This window comes from Microcaecilia unicolor, chromosome 1, assembly GCF_901765095.1.
Source record: "Microcaecilia unicolor chromosome 1, aMicUni1.1, whole genome shotgun sequence".
In the NCBI taxonomy this organism is placed as follows: Eukaryota; Metazoa; Chordata; class Amphibia; order Gymnophiona; family Siphonopidae; genus Microcaecilia; species Microcaecilia unicolor.
The window spans coordinates 367,090,720-367,102,007 of record NC_044031.1 but is presented as its reverse complement, the minus strand read 5'-3'; the positions used below and the strand labels follow the sequence as shown (position 1 = coordinate 367,102,007).

At 46.9% G+C, this 11,288-nt stretch overlaps 1 protein-coding gene across 1 annotated transcript in view; it reads left to right on the top strand.

Moving 5' to 3' along the window:
- Nucleotides 1-827: 827 nt before the first annotated feature.
- LOC115474425 overlaps nt 828-11,288 on the top strand; it is a 439,537-nt gene continuing 429,076 nt past the window's right edge. The window contains exon 1 of the mRNA XM_030209885.1: nt 828-852. The gene's annotated coding sequence lies outside the window, so the exon portion shown is untranslated. The remainder of the gene's footprint in view (nt 853-11,288) is intronic.

Genomic DNA, 11,288 nt, shown 5'->3' with positions numbered 1-11,288 from the left:
GAGCATTTTGGGGGCAAAAATTAATATGACATTGTCTTATTTTCGGGGAAACACGGTATGCTCCACGATACCCCTAAGGGGTGAATCACAAAGAACTACTTTTTTTCTCGGTCTCCATCTGCTAGTCTATGGACACAGTCCATTCATTTGGACAGAGCTGATAGGACAGGGCTGCTGAGAGACAGAGCCGCCACAGCTGCCATCGCCTCTCCCCCCCCCCCTCGCTTCCTGCCCCCTTACCTTCCTGCATCTTCACCAGTGTACTGGGACCCGGGTATAACGCAATCACTTGGGTCCCCACACACAGCAGCAAAAGGGAGCAGAACCTTCTGCCCAGGGAATCTTGCCCCCTCGGCAACCCTATGGTAGGACTAAAGGAAACAAAATTCAGGTAAGAGAATGTTTGTTTCCTTTTGTGTGCAAATGAACAAGCAGAGTCTTGCAGTAAAGTCAGTTTTCAAGCAGAAGAAATTGTTGGTTCCTTACCTTTTTAGAATGAAAGATGGAATTGAGTGCTGGGTATCATGTTCCTAGGCAAATGGAATGATATGTGAGAAGTACACCTTTTAATACTAGAAAAAAAAAGTAAATCTAATGAGACCTATGGTGAATGCAAAATAGAGGCAGTGTTTTGTTCAATAGCCAGCATGAAATTCTGAGCACTAGGGTTTCATTTTTAGCCCAGGATTGTTGAGTCCTGGTATAAAATACCCTACATGCTAACTTTTTTGTTTGTAATTTTTCTTCAGGTGGTATATAATTCATCGAAACAGACACTGAGGATGCCACACCACCAGTGAAGACAAATGAAGAAGATTACTTAGCCTTGAGAAAAGGATATTTTTTTGTCAGGCAAGTGTTCTTTTCACAACCATTTTTTAGGTATTGTATGTTAATCTTCTTTTCTTTTCTGTATACCGTATGCTTCTAGCCCAATTCAGTCCCGCTCACTAGTCCCCTTTGAGGATGGGGATCTGAGTTGCTACAGACGTTCATTTATAGTCAACCAGGGTTTTCACACAAGTAAAACCTAATTTTGATTGTGGTGGTCAAGGAATGAAGAATAAACAGACGGTAGCTCTGTATGGATCTGTAAAGAACACTACCTGAGGCCTGGACTGTGGCCCTTGTTTCAGGTTGAGAGGCCATTGTGTTTGCTCGTAAAGTTGACTTGAGGGCCACATCCTTGGTTGAGTGTAGGGGAAGACCTTTCCCCTGGACCGTCCTTTGGGGGTGGTCCTCTGATGGCACTTGTGTCTGGGCTAGGGTCTCTGTGGAGCCCTTGAATCCCAGTGGAAGGGTGATGTTGAAGGGGAATGACTTATGGGTCCCTCCTACCTGTGTTTGCTTCTGTGTCTGGCTGTGTAAATGTTACCCCCTCCCGTGCTGGTGATCTATACTGGATATATAAGCCAGACCAGGAAGGATATAACACAAGTAGTGTATGGCATGTAGCTTGACTTATAGTAGAAACACTGTACTTCTTGCGTTTCTCTTTACTGGTCCAACACACATCTGTGCTTCTAGCTTTGCTGTAAGATTGTCTCTATTTTTGTTCATGGGTCCAGTAGTTGGAGCATCTAGTTTTCAACAATTTTAATTGATGACAAAGCATAGTATACAACCAAAATCCAACCAAGGCATGGATGCCAACAGCAAAATCCCTAAGAGAAAACAATAGGCAAAATCGCCATCAACCATTTTAACAAATGTCTCCCTCCCCTCCCATCTCCCCCAACTCCCTATCCCACATATCATCCTTAATAGATAATAGTTGGAGCATTAAAAAAAAAAAATTGAAGCTCAGAACAGCTAATGCCTCCAAGGCCTAGAGAGAAGGGGGCTGGCACTGTTCGTCAGAGCAGGCCGAATCTATAAGTATATATGGGTGCAGCACCCACATGGGAGCAAGAGCCTTGGAGAGATTCTTGATTGGTGCCGGCGCTGCAGATTTTAGCTGGTTTTTACTGCCTCATCCGTTAAAGTGATCTGATGGGGCAGACCAGAAAACGTCACCAACACTTTGGAGTAGGCTCCTGCCTGTAGGAACAGCAACTGTCTTTGTAGCTGGCTGTGTGTCCCTGGTGTGACAGGATCTACGTGATTGGATCAGGAGCATCTGCAGATGATCTGGATTCAGAATGTTTACCCATGGGGCTCTTCTGGATTACGGATGCAGACCAGCTGTTTGCAAATAGCATTATTATCCCTGACAACTTAAGGGCCTGGAGGGAACCCAGAGGTGTGAGGCCCAGTGGCTTCAGAAAGGCCTTTATAGTGGAGGAATCCCTTGGTGCTCATCATGGTCTTATCTTTGAGCCGAGTCACAGGGAGGACTGGTGGGGAATGGAAGACAGCATGGGAGACCTAGGGCCCTCGGACCAACTCCATAGAAGAAGGGGCGGTGTCTCCCTCGGAAGAGGAGGAGTCGGGAATGCTGTTTAGAAGAGATGACCTGTTCATGGTGCTCATACAAATGATATTCTCCTTAAAGATTGCAGAGGCCCAGGAGGATGAGGTCTTAGAAAGATTTTGAAGACCTTTGTGAAATGCCCTTTGGAAGATGGTACTAGAGGAGTGGGAATCCTTAGACGTGGCTCTTGGAGGTAGGGTCTTAGATATATTGTAACCCATACCCAGGGAGGAACTGGACCAGTTGTTCCGCGGCTCAGTGCAGTCACAAGAGTCCATGATGTCAATGAAAGGGGTGTATGGCCTTCAAAGATGTCCAGAATAGGAGGGTGGAAGGATACTTCATGCAGATGTTCACAGCTATGGTGACGGAGATGCAGATTACGATTTGAGGAGCTTATTTGACCAGGGCAGATGGGTGGTGGATCCAGTAGAAGCAGAGTTTCCTGTGATGGCCAGGTTGGAGTCTGGGGTGACATTTTGGCAGATTCCCCATATGATTTGGTTCAGGTTATTCCCCAGTCAGTTGCTGTCTCAGTGGTGGCGCATCAGGTGATGTGGCTATGCATCTGGGTGATGGATTTGGCTTCATATTTGAGGCTCTGCAAGCTTTTCTTCATGGTTGCCTCTTTTTTGGGGAGGGCCTGGAAAAGTTGAAGGATTTAGGCAAGCTGCGGCTGCAGAAATTGCCAGTTTCGGTTCCTTCGCAGGGCATTGGAATCTAAGGATTGGTCTTGTCTCCCTGACTGGAACAGAGTTTTACCTCTGCAGATCTACTCCAAGTGATTTTAAGAGAATCTTTCCTTTTTAGGTGCCCAAAGGCCCTTTGAGGGGGACAGAGCTCTCACAGGGGGAAGCAAGTCCTCCCAGTGAGGGTCAGTGGGTCTATTCTGAGGAGTTGCAGGTGAGCAGCTAGCTGGCCTTCTTTACCTTGAAATGACACCTGACTGCTTGGTGTTGGATGTGGTCCAGTGCGATATTTTTTCCTGATGCCTTTGGGATCTCGGTCAAATGGCAGGCACTGTCTTTGATGTTGGAGTACTTTATTTAGCTTGGACTGGTACTGCTGGCTCCACCTGCAAAGTTTGGGTGAGGGCAGTACTCTTATCTATTTCATGGTCCTAAAAAAGGGGAGATCATTTTGCCCAATTTGGGACCTCGGGGCATAAATGGAGCCCTTCAGTTCCCAATGTTCCATCATAGTTGCAATGTGGCAAGGAGAGTTTCTCTTATCTAGGGACTTGACGGAAACAAATTTATATATCATGATTCACCAGAAGTTTCAGAAATTTATGTATTTATTTATTTGTTGCATTTGTATCCCACATTATCCCACCTCTTTGCAGGCTCAATGGCTTTTGTGACATGGGGCAATGTTTTCAGTTTAGAGTTCTTCCCTTTGGGTTAGCAGTGGCTTCTAGGATGTTCTCAAGGGTTTTGATGGTGATTGATGCCTTCCTTGTACAGGAAGGCTGCCGAGTCCACCTTTGCCTAGATGATTGGTTCATTTGGGTGGACTCATTAGAAGCAGCCCTCCATGCCATGACATGGGTGATTTCAGGTTTTAGAACGGATAAATTAGGCCAAGAGCAGTCTGACTCCATTGCAATTCCTTGAGCATTTGGATGCTAGGTTCAAGACCAAAGAAGGCAACTTTATGTTTTGTTTTGTTTTGTTTTTTTCCTGACCATGGAGTGGGTTTCTAGGCTGGAATCAGTTGGAATCCTTTTTGCACAGCAAGCACCTTATCTTCAATTTCTGGGCTTCATGGCTGCAAACTGGACCTGGTACTGTGGGCTGAAGTTTACAAGCACCTCTTGAGTGATCCACCATATCCATGTGGTTTCCTCCGTCCCAAGCCTTTGAGATTCAGCTTTCCCTCCAGAGGAGGTAAGAGCCTCGTGGTGGTGGGGCTGCCAAGAAATCTTTGGAGCCACTTCTTGGAGCCCCCAACCTTGGTAACATTAATGATGGATGCCAGTCTCGAAGGCTGAGGAGCACACCTTCAGGAGCAGGTGGCGCAGGATTATGGTCTCCCCTGGGTGGCGTGGTTCATTATCATGTTGGAAGCAAGAACAATTTTTCTGGCCTTACTAGCATTCCAGAACTGCCTAGAAGAGAAGATGGTGAGAATCTTGTCAGACAATGCTACTGCTGGCATTAGGAGGAACTAAAATGGGGTGGTGACAGAGGAGAACATGTTGATTTTGCTTGGGTGGAGAACTATTTGATGGCCATTGTAGCAGCCAATATCACCTGGGTACAAAATATTCAGACAGACTTCATCAGCCATTACACCCTTGATTGTGGAGAATGGGAACTAGGAGATCAGACATTCAGCTGCTCATGCAGCGGTGGTGCCAGCCGGTGCTTGTTCTTATGGAGTTGAAGCACCAAAGTGACAGTTTTTTTCAGCAAGAGGATAGAGAGTTTCAGGTGACCAATGCTGTCCTTCATTGGTGGCCTGAAGTGCAACTGCTGTACTTATTTCTACCGTGGCCCCTGGTAGATAGGGTCTCGTGCAGGATTGCAAGCCATCTGTTCTGGTAATTGTAGTGCATCTGGACTGGTCTTGTCATCCATGGTATTTGGACAGAAAGTGACCAACATTGGTCATTGGAAGGCCTGATGTATTCTCCCACTAGAGTGCTATCTAATCCACAGGACGCCACAAAGTGAGGCAGCGCGAGCCAACAGAACTTCTTGGCAGTGAAGGAGTAGCCTAACGGTTAGTGCAGTGGACTTGATCCTGGCAACCTGGGTTCGATTCCCACTGCAGCTGCTTGTGACCTTGGGCAAGTCACAGCCCTCCATTGCCCCAGGTAGAAAAAGCTTAGATTGTGAGCCCTCTAGGGACAGAGAAAGTACCTGCATATAATGTGTACAGCGCTGCGTATGTCTAGTAGCACTATAGAGATGATTAGTAGTAGTAAATTGGGCCTCCTTTACAATACCATCAACTGCTGAAATCCAAACCTCCCTCAAAAGTATGTGAAATCTCACTGCATACTGGACGCTTGCCCAACCCTACTTATGAGAGATGCCCCTTCTTGGTTATAGATTTACTAACTGAACACATCTCCTCGCTACAAGAAGGTCAGTTCCGAAGACCAAGGGGAACACAATGCTTACCCCAATCCTAAAAAAATAATACGTCCAAGAAGGACAACGTAACTAATTACAGACTTGTGGCTCCATTCCACTCCTAGTCAGTCATGAAAGGGACAGTCCCAAATGAGCAATGGAGTCCATTTTGCGCTCACAGAAGTTTGGGAGTTTGCTCGACTATCCTTCAGCCTTAGGTAGTCTGGACCCTTTTTGTGAATGAGATAGGGACCCTGCTTCTTTCAAGAAGGAAATCTGTGTTGAAAGTTTTCTGATTCTCCTCTAGATACACAGGAGGCACTAAGGTGAGACTTGATGGTAGCCAAACTGTGTTTGGAGAATGAAGCAGTAAAACCTTATCTAGATCAAACAGTTGTGCTTGGATTGAGAAGACAAGGCTCCCTGGCCTCTAAACTCCAAGGCATGGTGACCCAAAGAGCTAAGGGCTTACTCCACCAGAGAGCATTATGTAGTGGAGTTGTCTATCGTGTACTCATTCAGTAAGCATTTGATCCTTAGTGTCTTCACCAAGGAGGATACTTGCTTGCCAGTTGGGGTGAACAGGTGATACCTAATCCTGCCCAGTGATGAGACTCCTTTGTTATATCCCATTTTGTCTGGACTGGTCTGGTGGATGATGAGGGAAATTTTGGTCTTATCTGCTGATTGTCTTTTCTTGAATTCTACCATATCAGGCCAGAATCCTTTTCAGTGGACTTTGCTACATTTGCTTTGTTACAGGTTAAAAAAGAAGATGAGGTAGCTGCACAGTGCCCTATATAGGCAAGGCTGACAAATTGTTGTTTCTTAGCGTCAGTAGCAGATGAATCCAGGGACTTGTGGGTTATGACCATCTACCAGCAGGTAGAAAGAGAGAGAATGCTCCTTGGTAGTCAGTATTCTCTATCTCCAGCAGGCGGATGGATGGTCTCTTGGTTCAGTAGAGCTTTAGGGTGTGTGGCTAAGCAGTGCCACTTTTAAGGGGTACACCTGGTCACCCCAGGTCCCTTCCCCAACCTTCTTCCCTCTCCAGCCCTTCCTCTGTTCTCCTTCCTCACTGGGAAAAAAATTGGGCGTAATTCTTTAATGCCCACAGCCTTGGCTGCAGGAGAGTTACTGGTTTGGGTTAGTATACAGGGCTTAGTGATGGAGAGGATGTGAGTATGCTTCCAGCAGCACTGAGTTTGACAGGCAGGACTCTCAGGATGAGTGTATCTTTACATTTTCTTTCACCTTTGGGTCAGTTGTGGTTTTACCTTTTTCTTTACAGTGGCTGCCGAAGTTGTTAAAAGCTGATCCCTCTGTGTCTGTCAAGGCTGTCCTCTGGCAGAGGGGGCCATGTTCCGGGAGTCCTCGATGGTGCAGCGAAGGGCAACTAATTGATAGCGGGGATGGGACGACTTCCCTATGAAGAAAGAGTAAGGAGGCTAGGGCTTTTCAGCTTGGAGAAGAGCGGCTGAGGGGAGACTTGATAGAGATATAAATAATGAGTGGAGTGGAACAGGTGGGTGGTGAAGCGTCTGTTTCACGCTTTCCAAAAATACTAGGACTAGGGGGCATGCGATGAAACTGCAGTGTAGTAAATTTAAAAAAAATCGGAGAAAATATTTCTTCACCCAACGCATAATTAAACTCTGGAATTCATTGCCGGAGAACGTGGTGAAGGCAGTTAGCTTGGCAGAGTTTAAAAAGGGGTTAGACGGTTTACTAAAGGACAAGTCCATAAACCGCTACTAAATGGACTTGGGAAAAATCCACAATTCCAGGAATAACAGGTATAGAATGTTTGTACGTTTGGGAAGCTTGCCAGGTGCCCTTGGCCTGGATTGGCCGCTGTCGTGGACAGAATGCTGGGCTCGATGGACCCTTGGTCTTTTCCCAGTGTGGCATTATTATGTACTTCCTATGCAGGTAGAGATGTGGGCTCATTCTGCTCATGGGGCCAAAGTGATCAGACAGCCTTTTTAACAGCAGCGTGATTTGGAAGCAGTGCTGCTAGTGGCTCCTTTACCCTGCACTGCTTCAGAGGTCCTTACAGGTCAGCTGCTCTGGGGGGGGGGGGGGGGTTCTCTGGGGCTGGGGTCTTCTGACCTCTCCCCCCCACCCTCTGAGTTCATTCTTCTGCTCCATAATGCCTGTATATTGCAGAAGTCTGTTAGGGGAGCTGACAGTTCTTTTTTAGCTCAGTCTTTGGAGATTTCTGGCTTGTTCTCAGCCTCAGGGCTAGATGCACTAAGCTTTCCGAGCCAGCAACGTGATCACGGTAGCAGCTAATGAAAACGGAATGCAAATGATCCAAAGGCTATTATAATTGAGATGCACTGCCATTTTCCGATCCCCTTACCGTGGAAAACCTAACGGGAGGTCTACACCTCTCGTTGGGGCTGCTGTGAGGGAATCGGAAGGAAAAAAAACAGTGTTCGTCAGGGACGTCCTTCACTAACAAAAACAAAAAAGGACGTCCCTGACGAGCACTTGGACGTTTGCAGCTTAAGTGAAGGGGCTGCTACTCTGCCTTCTCTCTCCAAAAACACTCGCGGGAAGCAGCGATCAGACGGGCTACGAGGATGCTCTCTATTCCTACGCTGCTATTTGTCTTGTCACCTGGAATCTGGGTAGTTTGGAGAGTTTGTGTGCCTCGGATTCTGCTGTCCCCACACAGGGTGACATCGCGGGGGCTCTTCGGCTGCTGTTTTCCTTCTGAGGAGCTTGGGAAGGGGGCTGGAAGGATGACAATCTGGGAGAAAAAAAATGTCCAAGTGCTCGTCAGGGACGTCCTTCTAAAGTGCCTAACATGGACGTCCTTCACTCAGAAAACAAAAAAAAGGACGTCCCTTGACGAGCACTTGGACGTTTGCAGCTTTCTCCAGCTTTCAAAAGTTTGAACGAAGGAGCCCCTTCCTCATCGCCAGCTGAAGCTTAATGGACAGTTGTGAGCCCCCCCCCGACGGCCTCTCAGCCAATCACAGCGCATTTAGCTGACACCAGTGACAGCTAAACGCGCTGAGAGGACGCCTATTAAAAAATCTTCGGGGGGGGGGGGGGGGGGAGAGAGTCCCGTCAGGGACGTCCTTTTTTTGTTGTTTTTTTTTTTGAGTGAGGCAGCCTGTGTCTGGTCCTGCACTGCTGTTCCAGCGCGGGCGACTCGCGGGAGGGTTGGGTTCATCATCTTATTAGCCACGGCTCCTTCCCCACCTCTTGGTGCACAACTGGTCCCTCTTCCCAGGCATAAGGGTGGAAGCCTGTCTATGGTGAGTTAAGAATTTACTTATGATTCCAGAGTTGGTTAAATGTTGTTCCTAGCATGGGAGCCAGTGAACAGCTTCGGACCAATGCACCATGTGTATTAGGCCCTCTGAAGGGGCCTATTTAATGTTTCTCATATTCTTAGATACCTTTTCATTTACAGAGCTATGGGTCCCCTCAGTTTTTCACAGAAGGCAGGTATTTAAAAAACCCCCCAAAACAAACAAAACCCTGAAAGTTTTCCTCACTTCTTTTGTGAAACTTCTTTTTATTACCAGAACTCTATTTATATTGGCAGTACAGGAATTCCATTTTTCAGCATCTTACAAAGAAATTTAGTTTATTCAGGCTTACTGTTGTTGGCTCTGTGTTTTTCTGAGAAATGTACATATTGTTGTTTTCTAGGCCATGTCTCTCTTGGTCTCTATATTACTCTGGACCCTTAGTGTGCCATGGTGGCATTTTCTCCAGTTGCAGTGTTTACAGCAAAATAGTTTATTCTGGAAGGTGGTTGGCTTTCAACCTGAAGTTTACAGGTTCAAGGCTGATTTGTGCATCATATTAGAAGCTGTGGAACTCAGCTGTGTTTCAAATGGGGCATATTTTATTTCATTCTCCCATATTGCTTGCTTTGTCCAGCAGTTTATTGCATGACTGGAACAGCCAACTCTACACTACAGTGCTAAAGATGTTAGCTGTGTTGGCTTCCACAGTGGCTCTATTCTCTTGTATTGCACAGTGACACTGGCCCAAACTATTGTATATTGGCTCCAGCCACCATTGTATCAGCAGTGTCTGTAGCTGTATGTCAGTGTTTCTAATGCTTCTAGTCCACTTTTGCACCTTTTCATTGTATTGGATAGATAGCGAATATTACAGAGCTATTTCAGTGTAGAGGAATATTGCTTAATGCAGCGGTTCCCAAACTGTGCACCGCGGCACACTGGTGTGCCGCAGTGAACTGTCAGGGGTGCCGCGGCAAATCCTGACCTCCCTCCCACTGACACCCGAACCACCACCTCTCTGCTAAAAAAAACATGCAACCTGCTCCTTGAGCTAGTGTCTCCCTCCATCTGCCCTAGGTCTGGCAAACCCCAATCTCTGAAGATACCCCCCTCCCCCGGTGTCTGCTTGCAAACATGTCTCCTTCCAGAGGTCCTCTGCAGCAGTGGCATTTCTCACACCACTGCTGGCACTAGTCCCGAAGTCTTCCTTCTGCTGCGTTCAAACCCTTCGGCAAAGGAAGTTACATCTCAGGGAGCTGACGCGGCAGATGGAAGGTTTCAAGACTTCCGCCAGCAACGTTGTGTAAAATTCTGCCACTCATGGGGACCTGTGGAGGGAGATGTATTTGCAAGGAGACATGGGGAAGGGGTTGTTGAGAGAGGAGGAATCTTGATTTGGGGACAGAGAGGAAGGAGAGAACATGCTTGGAAGAAGAAGCAGCAGCAGTAGCATGGCAGGGAGCCTGGAGTGGAGCTGAAGACTGCAAAGGAGCCCCCTCTCCGGGCTGCTCCAGGTGAACGTGAGCAGTGGAAAAGTATGTGTGGTGGTGGTGGGGGGGGGGGGGGGGGGAATAGTAGAGACCTATGTGGCCGGGGGAGGTGTTTTCATAATAGTGGGACTCCTCTCCTGTTTCCATGAGGAGTAGACTAAAATTACATCAGACCAATGTGTCTTGGAAATAATAAAGCAAGGTTACAAACTGGAGTTTTCCCATTCCATTGCAGATGTTTTCTTGGAATCTCCATTCAGGTCCAGCCCAAATACTGATGTCCTGTCGAGATCCTCTGGATTTCTCCTGAAGGGGGTGACGGGGTGCACAGTCCCATATTTTCTTTCTAAGGTTGTTTCTGCCTTTCATCTCAATCAATCTTTGTTTCTTCCCGCTTTCATGACGTTTGCCATGCACTCCTACACTATTGGAAGTGACCAACGAGTTCCGTTGGTCAGATCATTAGTTCGTGCTTTGCTCGGACCTCGGAGAGTTAATGTGGCTTACAAAGCTACGCTACCTACTGGGTCAAGAAGACAATTGCGTCTGTATATTTACTAGCAGGTAAACCACTTCTGGCTGGATTCTGGGCGCCTTCTAGCCAGCTGTCATGAATGTCTGGGCGGAAGCCCGTCTGTTCTCCCTGGAGGAAATATGTAGGGTTGGCGACATGGTCTTCCTTACATACCTTCTCCAGACATTACCGTTTGAATGTGTCTGCTTCGGTCGGATGCATCTTTTAGAGTATTGGTGCTATCAGTGGGAGCTTCAGGTTCCCACCCTACTTTAGGACTGCTTTGCTACATCCCACAAGTCTCTGGATTCATCTGCTGCCAATGCTAAGGAATGAAAATTAATTTCTTACCTGATGATAATTTTCTTTCCTTTAGTCAAAGCAGATGAATCCAGAGGCCCACCCTGTTTTTTCCAACGGTTAATTCTCTGTTGGAACTTGTAGCATTTTTATATTTTAGATGGACTGTTGTAATTGGTTTACGTGTTTTGCAGTTCTTGGTTTATCACTTTTCAC